Source organism: Sorex fumeus, unplaced genomic scaffold (assembly GCF_029834395.1).
Source record: "Sorex fumeus unplaced genomic scaffold, SorFum_2.1 ptg000012l, whole genome shotgun sequence".
In the NCBI taxonomy this organism is placed as follows: domain Eukaryota; kingdom Metazoa; phylum Chordata; class Mammalia; order Eulipotyphla; family Soricidae; genus Sorex; species Sorex fumeus.
The window spans coordinates 1,330,697-1,345,403 of record NW_026606069.1 but is presented as its reverse complement, the minus strand read 5'-3'; the positions used below and the strand labels follow the sequence as shown (position 1 = coordinate 1,345,403).

Below are 14,707 nucleotides of genomic sequence, written 5' to 3'. Positions count from 1 at the left end.
GAGATTAATGAGATGGAAACCCAAAAAACAATCCGAAAGATCAATGAAACCAAAAGCTGGTTCTTCGAGAAAATTAACAAGATCGATAAGCCTCTAGCAAAACTCACAAAGAAAGGGAGAGAGAAAACCCTAATAAACCGAATCAGAAATGAAAAGGGGGTCATTACAACAGAAACCACAGAAATTCAGAGGATCCTCAGGGAGTACTTTGAGAAGCTTTATGCCACGGAACATCAAAACCTCGAGGAAATGGATAAATTCCTAGACTCCTACAGACTCCCAAGGCTGAACCAAGAAGACCTGGAATACCTGAACAGACCTATCACCATCAAGGAAATTGAAATGGTAATAAAAAGTCTCCCCAAGCACAAAAGTCCTGGCCCGGATGGATTCACTAGTGAATTCTTCCAAATCTTTAAAGAGGACTTACTCCCGATGCTCTTTAAGCTTTTCCACGAAATTGAAATATCAAAAACACTTCCAAACAGTTGCTACGAAGCAAATATCACACTGACACCAAAAGCAGACAGAGATACCACAAAGAAAGAGAATTACAGGCCGATATCCCTGATGAACACAGATGCAAAGATCCTCAACAAACTACTAGCAAATAGAATCCAACTACTCATCAAAAAGATCATACACCATGACCAAGTAGGATTCATCCTAGGGATGCAAGGATGGATTAACATTCGGAAATCAATCAACATAATCCACCATATCAACAAAAGAAAAGATAAAAAGCATATGATCATATCAATAGACGCAGAGAAAGCATTTGATAAGATCGAGCACCCCTTTATGATGAAAATCCTAGCCAAAATGGGTATAGAGGGGACCTTCCTCAACATAATTAAAGCCATCTACCACAAGCCTACAGCAAGCATCATCCTCAATGGGGAAAAACTGAGAGCCTTCCCTCTAAGATCAGGGACGAGACAGGGATGCCCACTCTCTCCACTGCTGTTCAATATACTACTGGAAGTACTTGCAATAGCGATTAGGCAGGAAAAAGATATTAAGGGCATTCAGGTAGGAAAGGAAAATATATTCTTGATTACTTATTGTTTGTTTTGCTTTCAGGGGAGTTCACACCAGTGATGCTCTGGGCTTACTCCTGTCTCTGCCCTCAGGAATCACCCCTACCCAGGTTCAGACGACCATTTGGGGTGTCAGGAATCTAACCCAGATCAGTCTCAGGTAAGGCAAGTACCCACTCGGCTCTTTGATTTTTGTTTTGTTGGTTGGTTTTGTTGGTTTGGAGCCCCACCCAGTGGTGCTCAGGGCTTACTTCTGGTTCTGCACTCAGGGATTGCTCCTGGCAATGCTGGAGGACCATGTGGGGTACCAGAGATTAAACCCAGGTCAACCCAGGTACAAGGAAGGGCCCTACCCACTATAGCACTGTAGCACTGTCCTCCCATTGTTCAGCGATTTGCTCTACAGGCACCGATAACATCTCCATGTTGTTACTGTGTTTGGCATATCGAATATGTCAAGGGTAGCTTGCCAGGTTCAGCCGTGCGGGCAAGATACTCTCGGTAGCTTGCCAGCCTCTCCGAGAGGGGCAGAGGAATCAAACTCGGGTCGGCCACGTGCAAGGCAAACACCTTACCGCTGTGCTATTGCTCCAGCCCACTGTACTATCTGATTTTTGTTAGTTTGTTCTGGGGTCATTCCCAATGGTACTTCGGACTCTGCAGTCAGGATTTCTCCTTGGGGTGGGGGGTGGAGGGGGGGGGGCATATGTTAGTGAGCCATATGGAGTGCCAGGATCAAACCTAACTCAGCTCATGAAAGACAAGCACCCTATCTGCTACACTATCTGTCCAGCCCTATTATCTGATTTTTTAAAAGAACAAAAAATATCTCTCAGCAAACAAGCAACTTCCTCAACCTTATGTAGAGTGGCTATAGAACTACTAACATTATACTGACAGATGAAAAACTGCATCTTTCCCTGACAAGATCAAGAACTTGGTTAGGATGCTTCTCTCTGCTTTCACTCCACATTGTACCAATGACTTGAGTCTAGGTGACAGGAAAAGAAATAAAGGTGTGCAGACTGGAAGAAAGTGCTAACTTGTTTTTATTTAGAGATGGTCTGATTAGCTAAATAAAAATACAATGCTTGGGCGGGGCCGAGGAAATGACTCCAGGCCAGATGCCAGTCTGGCTGCTGCTAGATCTCTGCTGCTTCAAGACCCCCTAAGCATCTCTGATCTTGGCCCTGGTGGCCCCCACCCAGCAGCTGAGGCTGAGAAGTGCTGAATCTCCCTACCAGTGAGACTGAGTAGTGGTTCCTTCCAAAAAGAACAGGCAAAAGGGGGAGGGATTTCAAAGAGAATCCTGCTCAGGACCTCAGCCCAGTAATGTCTAAGGAGACCTAAAGGACTAAACTAACATAAATATCCTGAATTGAATCCTAGGTCAGAAAGAGGGTACTGGGGAAAAAAACAAGATTGAGGACGTAGGAGAAGTATATGGGATTTTAGTTGCCAGTCTCTCTTGGCTCATTTAATGAGTCAATATGACAAAACACTTAAATTTTGTATTGCAAAACATTGCAAATATTTTCTAAATTATTATGTGGATACTGCTAAATATTTGCATACATAAGGTGTTGGTGTTAAGAGAGACTGGGTGTGATGTACGTGGCAAACCTACCACATACCTAGTTTCACAACTTTTCTGTACCTCTAAAAAAGTTTATATTATAAAGTGATAAATATATATATATATTTATATAGGAGCAAGGATGTAGCTCTATCAAAAAGTTCATGCTTTTTATGCAAGAGGAGTGGGCATGAATTCCAGCACCACAAAAAAGTAATAAAACGTCTGGGCTGAAGAGATAGTGCCGAGACTGAGATATTTTCACTGCATGTGATCAACCCAGGTTTCATCGCTAGCACCTAATAAGGTCCCCAGATCCCCACCGAAGTGATCCCTGAGCACAGAGCCAGGAATAAAGTGCTCCCCGAGCACTGCCAGGTGTGGCCCAAAATACAAAAATAAAACATAAAGCTACTTTCTTGGAAAAATTTTATAAAGACAAGAAAATACCACGTTTACGGAACAGAAAATGTGGGTGGTCTCTTTGTTCATCCAAAGTTCCCAGGTAGGTTCTTTTTTTTTTTTCCTCCTGCAATATTTTTGTGGGTTGTTTTATTTTTTTTTAATTTTTATTAGTAATCACCATGAGATACAGTTGTAGACTTACAACTTTTTGTGCTTGGGTTTCAATTATACAATGATCAAATACCCATCCCTCCACCAGTGCCCATTTTCCACCACCATGGGTCCCAGTATCCCTCCCACCCCCCATCCCCCCAACCCCCCCCCCCCGCCCAGGTAGGTTCTGAAATAAAGATGAATAATAAAGGTGCTCAGATTCAGGGTTAGAAATGAGGGAATGGGGTGTGGGGGGAAGGATGTAGTACAGGACTTTCAAGTGTGGCTCAGTTTGTGGTGTTTTCATAGGAAAACTGGATTTTTGCATTTCTTTTTTGTTTTCCTTTCTTTATTGTTTTGTTGTTGTTGAATCACCCTGAGATACACAGTTGCAAACGCTGATCAGGCTTCATTCAGACAATGTTCCATCACCCATCCCTCCACCAGTGTACATTTCCCAAGTTTTCCTGTTTCTTATCAAACAAAATCCCAGCACTTTCCTGTTTCACACAGAGGTCTTGCTAATTTAGGGCTCATTTGTGGTGTTAAGATAAATTAACATCTTTTATTCAGACTTAGGCTGGTGGGGACTGTCTCTTTAGTTCAGACAGTTTAGTTTATATATTTTACCATATGCCCAGGTATTGTTTCTTTTCTTGTCTTTCCAAGGTCTGGGTCAGAATTTATAGTCTTGGAAAATTATAAACTTCTCACTCTCAAAAGGAGTCCAGGAATTTGTGGGGATATTTAAAATGTAGAGTGAGGACAGCTAAAATGAAGACCTGGCAAGGGGAATCTGAGGTTTCCTCTTTCATTATTAAGATGTTGTTATTAAGACATCATTAAAATGACTATCAAAAGCTATCTCAATTCTAATAAGATTTGATCTACAAAAATTGTGAGACTGATTCTAAAATTCACTCTAACAGTCAGGGGACCTAGGGTAATCAAAACAACTTTGAAAAGTAAGTGCAGAGATTGAGGAATCACCCTAAGTGATTTCAAAAGTTATTATCAAGACAATAGAATACTGTGTATTACTATACAAACATTTGGCTACATCTTGTAGCCAAATAAGTTACAAGAGACTATGAAGTGCACAAATCCTATCGTCCTGTTATATCTGGTTGTAGCAGACCACTGATGCTGTAACTTTTATAGGACAATAAGCTCCATGTCAGGAAGATTGTCTTACTTAATGGAGTGGAGGAATCTGAGACGGAGTCATCAACACTTTTATTGGCTCTTGTTAAATCTACAATACCCAGTTTGCATTCATACTAACCCTCATAACCAGTCTTTCATTGGTCTCCTTACAGAAAGAAATGTGCTCACACCCCTATACTGCTTTCTGGGTGCCGTTGAAGGAATGGGGTGTTCACTGACTAGGATTCTGTGTTCTCTTTTGATACTCCGTTTCAAGGGTTAGGAACTTGCATTTACAGCCCATACACTACTGCCGTCTAGTGGGAACACTATGCAAGTAGCCAGAGCTCTGTTTTCATAGGCTTCATTCCAAATCCCTCCACAAACAGTTGGTCCACAACATAAATCAGATCTGGTAAGGATTGTAAACCATGGTGCCCACAATAATTTTTTTTTACTCAGGTTTGACATGTGGGAGGGAAAGGGCCTGTGGAGAGAAGGCAGAGTCTATATTAAAGTGGAATCAAGAACTTAGATGCAATCAGGAAAAGAGCAACTCTTTAAAATAAGAAGAGTTCTGAGGAAGGGGAAACAAAGAGTTTGGGGAGTTTGGAGATGAGGAACTGTAAATAGTGGAGAGCAAGAGTAATAATTACAAAGCTGTCATTCTTCGTGAAAAAGACGGCATTCCGAAAGTGGGCCTATTTCAGATTCACAAATAAATCACAAAGAGTTGACAAAACCTTAATGACTTTAAAGTGAGACACAACACTCCTCACTAACATTCTCCTAAAGAAATATTTTTTAATCATTCTCTTAGCAAATCATTGATAGAAAGAAATATCAAATGAATGATTGAGGGCCTGCTATAGGGGCAGGCTTAAGGGGTGGTTGGAAAGATTGGAAACAATGGTGGAGGGAATATATAATGGTGGTGGGTTGGTGTTGGAATATTGAATGCCTCTGCCAGACCATCATGAACAAATCCGTAAACCACAGCACAAAGGCAAAATGAATTAATTAAATGGCAAAAATAATATTTTGAATTAAGAAAAAAAGAAATAAGAAGACCTTCTTGGACAATGACCAGAAGGGACAGAGAAACAGGAAGTTGTTCTAAGACAGTTAAATAAAAGTTCATGGCTGGAGCGATAGTACCACGGGCAAGGCATTTGCCTTTCACCAGGCCGACCTGGGTTTGTTCCTGGGCATCCCATATGGTCCCCACCTCAGGAGTAATCCCTGAGAGTAAAGCCGAGACTAAACCCTAAGCACTGCCAACAAAACAAAACCTTAAATTAGAAGATCACCTGAGGATTATTCATAAGCAATACAAAATAAATTATTTAGTCCTGGTTTGGGGGCAGGGTTTGGGGGTCTGTGTGGAAACATTCAAAATATGGTGGTGGGTAGGTGTAATGGTGGTGGGATTGGTGTTGGAATATTACATGTATCAAATTATTGTGAACAACTTTACAAAAGTAAAATTAAATTTAAAAAATAGATGCATAAAATAAAACATTGTTAAGAAAAAGAAAGATCAGCTGAGAACTCTCAGTAATAAACTGGGGGATCTGAAATGAAAATTCAAAGTGCCTATGGTTCATTTTTGGTTTTATTTTCAATTTTCAAAGCTCACTAGTAAGGAATTCTTTCCTAAATTAACTTAGGATCAGTCCTTTTCTCATCCTAAAAAAAGTTGGATAATTTAAAAGCCAACTTTCCAATTGCCTACATCTTCCAGGTTGTTTATAGTTCAGTCACAAAACTAATCAGATTCCTTTGCCTTTCATTCTGTTTGGACATTCCTTCCAATTCCTCGAGTTTTGTGGGGGGGGGGTTTGTTGTTGGTAGTGATGGTGGTGTTTTGTTGAGGGGGCCACATCTGGCATTGCTCAGAGTTTGCTCCTGACTCTGCACTCAGGGATCAGTGGCTTTACTCAGGGAACCTTATGGTGTGCCAAGAATCAAACCCAAATCCTCTGGGTGCAAGGTAAAAGCTCTCGCTCCAGCCCAGTCCTGCAAGTTTTATAGAGATCATGCTCTCCACAAATTTAAGGCAGAGGAAGATTTGTGGAGATGTGGGCACAATATATGCCACTTTCCTTTGGAACAAGCAATACCTGAGAACATAACCAAGAGCCATGGGGTGCAGCTGGAATTGAGAGTCTGAAGTGGCTGACTCAAGTGCTTAAGAATCTTTACCTTTTGGGGATACTGGGAACATTAGTGGTGGAGGATGGGCACAGGTGGAAGGATGGGTACTCGTTCATTGTATGACTGAAACGTAAGCAGAAAGTATGTAAGTCTGTAACTGCATCTCATGGTGATTCATGAAAAAATAAAACTTAATCAATTAATTAATTAATTTTTTTTAAAAAGGGAGCTCCTATATAAAATGGATGGTGAGGGGGGCTGGGAGGGGCATGGGGGGGCAAACTCAACCTTTCTTGCTGACTAGGATCACTCCATAGCATAATTCCAAGTTACCAAAAGATCCTCTTCATACTGAGGATGAAAATGGTATGAAATGAAGAAAGTGAAGGAGACAGCATGTTTGGAAAACAATAGACACCATTCTCAGCAGGGTGTCATAAAGAATTTCATGGAGCACTCATGAAATTCTTTCACTTGGTCACTTGGCATCCCGCTATTCAAACTTTAAGACCTGAAAAATATACTGTTCTTGAAATGAGCACAGGAGACCCAGGAAGAAGAAGCCATTTCATTATTATTATTATTATTATTATTATTAGTGAATCACCATGAGATACTGTTACATACTTATAAACGTTCATTTTTGCATTTCAGTCATACAATGATCGGTTACCCATCCCTCCACCAGTGCCCATTCTCCACCACCAATGATCCCAGTACCCCTCCCACCTTCCCACCCCCTCCCCCTCTCCACCCTGCCTCTGTGACAGGGCTTTCCCTTTTGTTCTCTCTCTCCTTTTGGGTATTGTGATTTGCAACCGAGGTATTGAGTGGCCATCATTTCTGTTTAGTGTGCTCATATGCTAGCTTACCTCAGCATTGGATCATACCTGACAGAAGTGCTGGATTTGTTGTCATTACTAATTGCATGATGGAACTGAAATGTTTTCCCACATATTCTGCTTTCTAAAGTAAGCAGCTGCTTTGGGTTGATTGAAGAAAATCAGTCCAAACAGTAAAGTAAATCAGGGTAAATGGCTATAAAAAAATGACAGAAAGGAAACTTAAGAAGTCACTCTCATCTCTTTTCTCTATGGCATCAAAGTCAATTTCTTTCTTATCAATCTCTTCCAAATGCAGTCAGCAAAACATATCGTTCTAATTCTTTTTGTGTGTGTGGGGGGGGGTATTTTTAACTCCTCAGTGAATGTTTTTCTTTTCTAAATTCTAAGCCTAGTTCTTGCCAATTGCTTTCCTTTTCAATTTTTTTTAATTGAGGTGGGATGCCACACCCAGCTCTGTTCAGGGGTTACTCCTAGCTCTGGGCTCAGGGATCACTCCTAACAGGGCTCAGCGAACTATATAGGGTGCTAGAGATGGAACCTGAGTTGACCGTGTGCAAGTAGGGTGCCTTACCTGCTGTCTATCTCTCTGGTCCCACCAATTCCTTTCTAATGTATTCAAAAGCACATAGATGTCTAGTCCCACAACAAGATGACATTTCAATTAAATCCAATTTAAAAATTATGCAAAATAGAAGACATCGGTGAACCCAAAGAGCTCGATTTAAGAATGTATAAAATACTTGAATAGTCACGTCACGAAGAATATAGAAATACATGAATAATAAATACATCAAAGTGTTCAAGGTTAGTGCGAGCCGAGAGCGAGCGTTCCTGGGCGCTGTCGTTGTGCGCGCCGCCTCCTGTGTTCTGAGAGACCTAGGGGACGCCGAGCGGGCGAAGATGTCCGAGTACATCCGGGTCACGGAGGAGGACGAGAACGACGAGCCCGTCGAGATCCCGTCGGAGGACGATGGCACCGTGCTGCTGTCCACGGTCACGGCGCAGTTCCCGGGCGCCTGCAGCCTGCGCTACCGGAACCCCGTGTCGCAGTGCATGCGCGGCGTGCGCGCGCCTGGTGGCCAGGGCGGGTTCGGGAACAGCAGGGGCGGCGGGGCGGGGCTGGGCCACAACCAGAGCAGCAACATGGGGGGCGGGATGAACTTCGGCGCCTTCAGCGTCCACCCGGCCATGAGGGCCACGACCCAGGCCACCCTGCAGAGCAGCTGGGGCATGATGGGGATGCTGGCCACTTCATCTTGTAACACATCATCAGACAAAAAATTCATTTTCAAAAGAGATTTGGTATTATAGCATTTGTAGAGAACAGCCAACATAAGCAACAGGTTCTCAACAGCCTGCAATGCAATTCCTTAAACATCATTATAAAGAAATTAATGTAATAAAGTAAAAAAGAAAACACATAAATACCTTTGTGATAAAGATTCAAGAGAAAAAGAATGAGAAATTATCCTGAATTGCAAAAGAAAAATTTGCTGATAACCTTTTAAGTCCTAAATAAAGAGAAGTTCTCTGTAATCAGACCACTGCATTCTCAATGTAATATACAACATAATTTTAACAAGATTACAGCATATAACAACATACAACAATATAACAAAATCAAAGATGTAATCATCTACTTCCTGGAAGAAGAGGCCAAGCCTGTAAAACTTAACATGAACTATTCCCAAAACAAACTAATATGACCTCCACTAAACACATTTTAGATCTACCACTGACATTTAGTTAAACCACCGAATTTTCTTACCTCCTTCCTTTTTCATATTTCACATTTCTTATTTCTCTAATTTTTCAACATGTGAGTTCTGAAAAGACCTCAAATTTTGTCAGAAAAACAGTGCCTAATCCCTGACCAGAGAAATTTACTTTCATATTTCTACTTTAGAAAAAAAATCATTAAGATTGTTGATCTTTAAGAAAAATAGAAAAAAAATTGTTTTCTGCGGCCAGAGAAATAATACATGGATAAGGGGATTGGCCAGCATTCAGCTGACCACGGTTTTATCCCAAGTATTACATATGGTGTCCCAGAGTTCTGCCAGGAGTGACCTCTAGTGCAAAGCCAGGACTAAGGCCCTAAGCACAACTGTGTGTACCCCCAAAACAAAATTAAACAAGCAAAAGAAACTTTTCTGTTTTTCTAAAATAAAGCACTCCTCTGAATTTATAACCGATTTCTGTGTCTCTCTTATTCTCTAGCATTGCTAGATACTGAACCGGCAGCATGATTTTACACCAAAAATCAGCTTAGCATTTAGAAATGATTTATGAGACACTAAATTCATAATTATCATAATTATAAAATACCTTAAAATTTAAATATTTTCAATTAAAGTAAATAAAAGCAAATAACGCAAAAAAGCAAACTTCAATTTAGCAAAGTTACATTTTCGTGCGTCTTTTTTTTTCATAAAATGTTTCTTTTGGAAATAAATCGATATTCAAACAAAACACTCCTATAAATATTGGCACTTCTCTGGGATCTTAGAGTAGAAAGAACTCTTTCCAGATAGCAGAAACTAAAGGAGGGTAGAAAGGGAGGAGCAGGAGTATCGGGTTCCTAACACTTAGGAAGAATGAAACTCTAATAAGTAAGATGCTAGAGCAAGGTTTGAATCTCTTCTCTGTCCACAATGCTGCACAATAGACCACACACCCATCTCAGAAACGTTAAGCAAGCGAATCTCTTCTGAAATACTTAATTAAAAAGGGTTTGCCAGGAAGACGCTAGTCTCCCTAACTCCATTCACCTGCCACAATAATCCTTAAAACCAAAGCTTCGAAAACAAGACTGAGAGTGAGTCTCGCTAAGCTGCCCCCAACCCATACCATTGGGTAACAGAACTTGGGTGCCTCTCTGCCTCCGTGGGTCATGTCACTTTCTGGAGTTTAAGAAGTTCGCTTTACACGGGGATAGCTGTCACACTCACCTTTGCGCGCAGCACCCTTCTCCTATTTTAAGTCCCCGGTTCTCAGTCCCTCCTGGAGCAGAAAACCAATTATCTCTCGCCCAAGCTTGCTTGAGCCTCAGTAAGATCCAACTCCACAGTTAAGAGAAAACCTGACTCAGGTTGGAGCGCAGAGGCGCTAAACCCAAGACAAAGGTTGCCCAGCTGGTTGACAGCGCCTCCCCCGCCCCCCAGCACCACCCTGGACCATAGGTGCGGGTCCCCTTCCAGCCCGCACCAGTACCTCGCAAGCCTGTCCAAGGGGCTGTCACTGATGCCGCGCTTTCCGAGGGGTGCGGCTCTGTGACTAGTGTGGAGCTGGTGTAAACAGCGCGCCTCGCACTGGGCATCCACCAGAAAGGACTCGCGCGCGGAGCGGGCGCTGGGATGCAACAAAGGTAACTAGCCAGGGCAGGAGGCTCCCGGAGCATCCACTCTACCGAGCTGAGCCTGCCGCCCGCGAGTCGCTCCCAATCCCAGCTCAGAATCCCAGCCAGAGGCATCATCCACTCCTCTCTGGACCCGCCAGCAAAGGCACCTGCTGCCGGGTCTGGTGCTCCAGCAGCGCTCTAGAGCTCAAGCTTCCCTCGGGTTCGGGGACACACCTGCCGGGACACCCGGCCCGGGGGTGCGGGCTCACTGCCAGGCCGGAAGGCGCAGGGCCATCACTCACCCGCGGAGGGCGAAGTCGCTCAGGCGGCCGCCTGCAGGCGTGCAGCCAGCAGCCCCGAGCGCTGGCATCTCCCCATCCTTTGTCAGTTGCGGGCGGAGCGCTCGTGCGAGCTCGCGGCCGTGCAGCTGGGTGGCAGGCAGCCCGGCTGGGGCTCAGCTTCCCAGCCCTCTCCCCTCCCCGCCTCCTCCTCCCCTTCTCAGTCCCGCTCTCGGAGCCCGCACTCACTCGGCTCCCATGATGTCATCTGGTGGAAATCTGCCATGCTCAAAGACTGGAATAATCCAGCGCTCACGCGGGGAACACCGCGCGGGTGGAGGCGGCGGCACAGCCTCCAGGTGGACCCCGCATCTCCTCGGCCAGATAACTGGAACCGAGCGCAGGACAGGGGAGGGCTCTGCGAATCCTGATGGCCTGGTGGGAGTGGTGGGGATAGCGCTGGGAGAAAGGGTGAGGGTCACTCTCAGCTGAGATTGCTAACTTCAAGGATACACTTGCTAGCAGAAGCCCAGAGGAAGGAGAAAGGTTTTTTTTTTTTTTTTTTTTTTTTTTTTTTTGTTTTGTTTTGTTTTTGGGTTTTTTTGTTTTTGTCTCTTTGGAAGCTCCAGAGCTCAAAGAAGGACATGGACACCTGTGCTGCAACCAGGAGGATAATTGAACTGCTGGTGGCCTGGAGTCCTTGCTTGCCAGGGAAAGTTTGGGATGGCAAACCGGGAAGTGCCAGTGCCAAGCAGCTTAAAAGGGTGGAGAAGGAAGGACCGCTATGGGAAAAAGACTGAACTGAAACAGTGAGAAATTTGCTGGTAATTGTGACCTCTGAAACTAACAAACGATTCCCATAAGATAGAACCCAATAGCTGAAATTCACCAGTATTTTAAGTATTGCACCCCCCTCTTCTTCTTCCCACCAAATATTACTGAGCATTCCAAAGAGAAACTTCTTTCTAAATCTTACCCAAATGGTGCTTTCTCTGATGAAACCGTTTAAATCACAAGAGGTTCCTTATGAACCATGAAAAATGTGACGTAAATTCTTCTGTTACTCAAGGTTGCTTATAACATCAATTGATGCTTTGTTAGAGATCTTGGCAAACAGTTTCAGTGCCTCTGAAGATTCTCCTGAATTAATGGCCATACGCGCATGCGTGCACTCACACATGCGCGTGCACACACACACACATACACACACAACCACAAGCACACATCCACGGAAAATCTTAGAGTCAGAAATACATCTATCTTGTGCGACTTGATGTTGAAAACTCCATTAAGAGAGGACCCCCAAAGAGGTCAGTGTGTGCTTTAATGTTTACAATAGTCTCTTAAAGTTCCCACTAACTACCTACCACTATTATTAGGAAGAAACTTAAGATTGCAGAGAACATCAACAGTCAGTGCAGGCTGGTTAGGAAGCTGAACCCAAAAGCAGCTGGGTAGGAATGTGTGACTTTTCCATGAGAGTTCATGGAACATCATTCTTTCAAAGCCTAAAAATTGAGTATAGCATTTATTAAAATGTGGGTAAAATTAGAGTTCCCTTAACCTCTATAAATAAAAAGGACTTATGATAATAATAACTTCAAGGCTAGTCCACTGGAAGTATTCTGAGGAAAAGATAATAAAATAAGTGTTAAAAAGTAGACTTAGAAATTAAAAAAGTGAAGACAATGGTACATGGAGTTTAGAATTAATTTAGAAAATCTGAAAGTACTAACTTGCGTTTATTGATTTTCAATGTTAAAATCTTAATATGCATCAAATTATTGATATATTACTAACATATGTTTTATATATTTCAGCATTCTATCAGTGCCCTTATTTTATTTTAGTTTTTGTACTTGGGCCATACCAGGCTGTACTCAGGGCTAACTCCTGATTCTGCTTTTAGGGATCACTCCTGGCTGGACTTCAGGGACTATATGAGGTGTGGGGAATCAAGCGAGGATCAGCAGCATGTAAGGCAAGAACCTTAACTACCTTACCATTAATGCTCTTTGGAAAAAAAAACACGATCACTTACTTTAATGTTTTGTGCAACATCATATGCATTTTTCTTGATGACTGCATACATATTAGGCATTTTGGTAGTCAATGGTGGCTCTCCTCAGTGGTATGCAGTCTTTCATAATTTTAAGGAGTTATTTGTATGAAGTTACTGTCAAACCAGTAAGAGTGCATTTTCAGAATTGTTGGTAACCTGGACATGTTTTTCCCAAATAGCCTTGCCTCCCTCTGTGACAAGGCCCTACTTGCTCATATTCACCTTCATGACTGTACCTTTGGTGAGAGCACCAAGGCAGCATAGAGTGAAGATGAAGGATCTTTTTTACACCAAGTGTTGGCAGGCAAAAGGTAACTTTCAGTTCAAGATGTGTTACAAAGCCTTTTTTGAAATGTAAACCCATTGGCCTAATGGTAAAGGTAAAGGTAAAGGCCCTCCCGTTGACCGTCGATTTGCTCGAGCGGGCCCAGTAACGTCTCCATTGGAGACTTTGTTGTTACTGTGTTTGGCATATCGAATACTCTCGTAGCTTGCAGGGCTCTCCAGAGGGGCGGAGGAATCAAACTCGGGTCGGCCATGTTGGCCACGTGTAAGGCGAACGCCCTACCCGCTGTGCTATCGCTCCAGCCCTTTGGCCTAATGAATTTTTCAAATTTATGTTTCTTGTGAAGCCATCAACAACAAAGTAAACTTTAGTAACCATCCTCATTCATGCTTTCTTCTTTCTCTTTCCTGTCTGAATAATGTTTAATACTTCTGTTTCTCCTTGGAGATGAACTTCCCAATTCCCTGCTATTTATTTGTTGTTCTTTTTGTTTATTCATATGGAAAAGGACTTTATCCCTCTTTCCACCCAGATATACAGGTATGGCTTCTTGTACTGTCTTTCCATCATTCTTTCCTTTGGGAATTCTCCTTTCATGCATCTTAACAGTCTTTTTCATTTGTATTTTTTCAGTACTACACTGTTTATGATAGAGCTTAGCCTTCAGGCCAATCATCATTTTTGCTTTTTTTTAAAGGCTCTTAAACCTCTTGATCTTCTTTCTCTTTTTCTCATGGAAATTCAAATAATATCCATAGTGCTTAAGGTGTTACTCAATACATTCAGTTTGTGGCTTTGTTATGGCTTCAGGACTTTCTGGTAGAGCTGCCCAAGTATCCAAAGTACTGAACTTTTGGCATTTGAAACTCATGAGCAACTAATGTTCTTTTTAAAGTTTATATGTTTTGGATAGTCATTTATTCTTTTCTTTAAATCAAAATACAAAAGAACTTATAAAACTCAAAACATCTTTTAGAAAGAAATAATTGAATATATAAAATAATAAAGATTTTTTTAAAAATCAGGGTAACAAAAATAAACTATATAAAAAACTAAGGTAAGAATTTGATAATATAAGCAATGAGTATCTTTGAGAATAAAAAAAGATCTAAAAAATCTAATTGCTAGAAAAAAGGAATTAGGACAGCTAATGGTGCTGTTCTAAGTATATCAGAAGGTCAAGTTGTAAATCTTCTCTCCTAGATTGTTTCTCTAATGCTCCATCTATCTTCATTGCCCTGGATTATCATACCGTTCCTCTGCATTCTCTGGGCTTACAAGTTTGGAGACAAGAAGAAGGTCATGGGGAATTAGCAGGTCTGGCTACTTAGACAAAAATAAAAAGCATAATTGTTGGGTTTTAAAAATACATAATTTTGTTCTACAGAATTAAAGCAAATCCTTTATCTTTGACTTTAT

At 42.1% G+C, this 14,707-nt stretch overlaps 1 pseudogene; it reads right to left on the bottom strand.

Annotated features, from left to right (window-relative positions):
* Positions 1-11,160: 11,160 nt before the first annotated feature.
* On the bottom strand, positions 11,161-14,159 carry LOC130020474 (ribosome biogenesis protein NSA2 homolog; annotated as a pseudogene).
* Positions 14,160-14,707: the final 548 nt, after the last annotated feature.